The sequence below is a fragment of the Austrofundulus limnaeus genome, unplaced genomic scaffold (assembly GCF_001266775.1).
Source record: "Austrofundulus limnaeus strain Quisiro unplaced genomic scaffold, Austrofundulus_limnaeus-1.0 Scaffold913, whole genome shotgun sequence".
In the NCBI taxonomy this organism is placed as follows: Eukaryota; Metazoa; Chordata; class Actinopteri; order Cyprinodontiformes; family Rivulidae; genus Austrofundulus; species Austrofundulus limnaeus.
This window is the reverse complement of record NW_013953315.1, coordinates 37,878-41,825: the sequence shown is the minus strand read 5'-3', so window position 1 is coordinate 41,825 and position 3,948 is coordinate 37,878.

The window sequence follows — 3,948 nt, the reverse complement described above, 5'->3', positions numbered from 1 at the left end:
TTCCTATATTTTCTAAAAATGGTTAATTTTAGGTGGGTCAGGGACAGGATGTCTAAAGTGAATAAAGGCAATTTTAGGCTTTGGGACGGTAGTTTTTGTGCATTTTCTACACTTTCAGAAATTATGACAGCAAATTCCGCCCCATCTCGTCGAAAAATGACACAAGGGGAGCACCCGACGCGTCAAAATTGGATGCTGAGGGAACCTTGGAAAAGCGTCGACATGTGACGACTCGGGAGTGAGAATGGGTTGCAGTGGGGCAGTGGGGACAGGTAGGTCAGGGAATAACACCAACCACCTGGTGCTGAATAAGCAATAAAAGATAGATGGAAATTTTGTTTCACCAACTCAGGAGGTGCTGAGGAGTGCTGAATACAGCGCCTTTATATTGGCTGACATTTTAAAGGTGGCACAAATCAGACAAGATCTGGAGATCTATTGTAACACCTTTTTTATTTAAACAAGCTTTTTACATAAACAATATAAGAACAATTATTTAATGATTTTCAGTTACCAGCATTGACTTACATTATATACTGCATATAAAAGTTCAGAAACAGAGAATAAAATATGTACCTTTGCTTTAGCTATTTTTTTTACACCATATTTGACGCCAATCCTGTCCCAACAAAATCCCACCAACATGATGAGAGCTGGGTTTTCACTGAAGCTCTGCAGCGTTTCTCTCCAGATTACAAGTTAGCATAACCTGAAGTTACAAAGTTCAGGTCATTTCTGAAAACATAATCAAAACCTTTTTTTTGTTTTTAATCTAACATTTTAGAATTATTAGTATTATTATTGTTAGACTCCTTGATGTTAGGACGTACTGTATTTAGTTTTCAACAGGTGAGTAAAGAATTGTTTTAAAAAAAACTCCAGTAAAAATGGTTTTAGTTTTAGAAGTGTTCAGTTTTTCTGCAGTTATGAATGCTTTTTTGGTTTGATCTGTTTTAGCCTGTTTTTAGTGTTTTGTAGGCAGAGAATGTCAGAAAACAGTGCATGATCACAGCCAGAGTGTCGTAGATCAACAGAAGACAAGTCAAACTCCAAGAATAGGCCTGCAACAGACAAGACAATGTAAAGTTACACACACTGTGGTGATACATTCTAATAAGACTAATATAAGTGTGTATACTGACTAGGCATGGGCCAGTTATTGGTTTCAAAGTAAACCATGGTGTTCAATCACAGTGTCCAGAAGCTRGTTTGATGATCATAGCGTGTTTGACTGACCAACAAACCGGCCTGGTCTGAACCCATACAGAGTATCTGGGCTCTTGTCAAGAGGATGGTGGGAGACACCAGACTCAACAATGACCTAAAGACTGTCTGACAGCAGCCAACACACCTGAGCAGCTGCTCAGCTCCAGGCCACRCTGCCTGCAGGGGTCCATTCAAAGGTCCAGTCAAGTATCATGGACATGAGAATACGTTTAAGACATTTGTGTTTAAAAAATCAGTTTTTTTATTGATCTTTTATAAAATTCAAATTTTCTGAGACACTCAAGTTTGTTTTTTCATTATTTGTCAATAATCATCAAAATTACATAAAAAATAAAGGCTTGAAATGTTTAACTCTGTGAACTGTTTCACTTTCTGAACTGGTAAAAACAAACTTCTTGAGCTGCACCAGTATATTTATGCAATACAATAAAAATATACATAAATATTTTACCTAGAAAATAATAAAAAAAACACACACACACACATACACTCACCGGCCACTTTATTAGGTACACCTGTCCAACTGCTCGTTAACACTTAATTTCTAATCAGCCAATCACATGGCGGCAAMTCAGTGCATTTAGGCATGTAGACATGGTCAAGACAATCTCCTGCAGTTCAAACCGAGCATTAGTATGGGGAAGAAAGGTGATTTGAGTGCCTTTGAACGTGGCATGGTTGTTGATGCCAGAAGGGCTGGTCTGAGTATTTCAGAAACTGCTGATCTACTGGGATTTTCACGCACAACCATCTCTAGGGTTTACAGAGAATGGTCCGAAAAAGAAAAAAACATCCAGTGAGCGGCAGTCCTGTGGGCAGAAATGCCTTGTTGATGCCAGAGGTCAGAGGAGAATGGGCAGACTGGTTCGAGCTGATAGAAAGGCAACAGTGACTCAAATAACCACCCGTTACAACCGAGGTAGGCAGAAGAGCATCTCTGAACGCACAGTACGTCGAACTTTGAGGCAGATGGGCTTCAGCAGCAGAAGACCACACCGGGTGCCACTCCTTTCAGCTAAGAACAGGAAACTGAGGCTACAATTTGCACAAGCTCATCGAAATTGGACAAGAGAAGATTGGAAAAACGTTGCCTAGTCTGATGAGTCTCGATTTCTGCTGCGACATTCGGATGGTAGGGTCAGAATTTGGCGTCAACAACATGAAAGCATGGATCCATCCTGCCTTGTATCAACGGTTCAGGCTGGTGGTGGTGGTGTCACGGTGTGGGGAATCTTTTCTTGGCACTCTTTGGGCCCCTTGGTACCAATTGAGCATCGTTGCAACGCCACAGCCTACCTGAGTATTGTTGCTGACCATGTCCATCCCTTTATGACCACAATGTACCTAACATCTGATGGCTACTTTCAGCAGGATAATGCGCCATGTCATAAAGCTGGAATCATCTCAGACTGGTTTCTTGAATATGACAATGAGTTCACTGTACTCAAATGGCCTCCACAGTCACCAGATCTCAATCCAATAGAGCATCTTTGGGATGTGGTGGAACGGGAGATTCGCATCATGGATGTGCAGCCGACAAATCTGCAGCAACTGTGTGATGCCATCATGTCAATATGGACCAAAATCTCTGAGGAATGCTTCTACCACCTTGCTGAATCTATGCCACGAAGAATTGAGGCAGTTCTGAAGGCAAAAGGGGGTCCAACCCGTTACTAGCCGGTGAGTGTATATATACTGTATATACACTCACCGGCCACTTTATTAGGTACACCACGGTGAGTGTATCTACATACTGTATGTGTGTGTGTGTGTGTGTGTATGTGTGTGTGTGTGTGTGTATATATATATATATGTATATATATATATATATATATATACATATACAGTATACACACACACACACACACACACACACACACACACACACACACACACACACACACATACATACATACAAAGTATCAGTTTGCATGTTTGTTTTTAATTTTCTGTTTGTTTGTTTGTTTTTTGCTTTATTACTGTAATACTGTGAAACCATGGTATGTTTACTCCAGGTTAAGGTTACAATCTTGTAGCAGCCCATGCCTAACACTGACAAATACATGAAGTGGAAAGTATAGAAAAATAAAAAAGAAATCTGGGAAAATAAAACAAATTAATGAAAAAAAACAAGGTAAAAATTACATTCTTGATCAAACTGACCTCAAGCTTTGCGGTGGGACAGCCGAAATATGAGTAATAGTTTTTAACATCAGGACATTGGTCTGCACTGTGTGTGGTCAGGATGGTGTAAAAGAAAAAACAGAAGGCCAGCAGAGAGCCCAGCAGACCAAGGATGTTACTGCCAGCACTTCCATAGAGCTGTGGAAAGAGGAGGACAAAGGAATCACTGTGAGGCACTGATCTGACCCGATTCATACGAAATCAATGTACTTCTGCATTCTTTAACACAAAGAGGCTAGAGTTAGGAGCAGATACATGCCGGAGTTATTTTCAGGCCCTGTCTACACCACGCAGGCAGTCAACAGAGTTTAAGATGTTTGGTGACAAGTAACAGAGGATGACACCAGAACTCTACCTTGTTTAATGGGCGGGGCTTAAAATATACATAGTACACTTTAAGTGTATAGACAAAGATATACACTTAGTGTTCTAAGTATATTTTAAGTTGTTCCATTTTAGTATTTAAAAGTATACTTAATACACTTAAAATTGTGCTTTTGTACAACTTAAATACAACTAAAGTATATTTAGTATTAA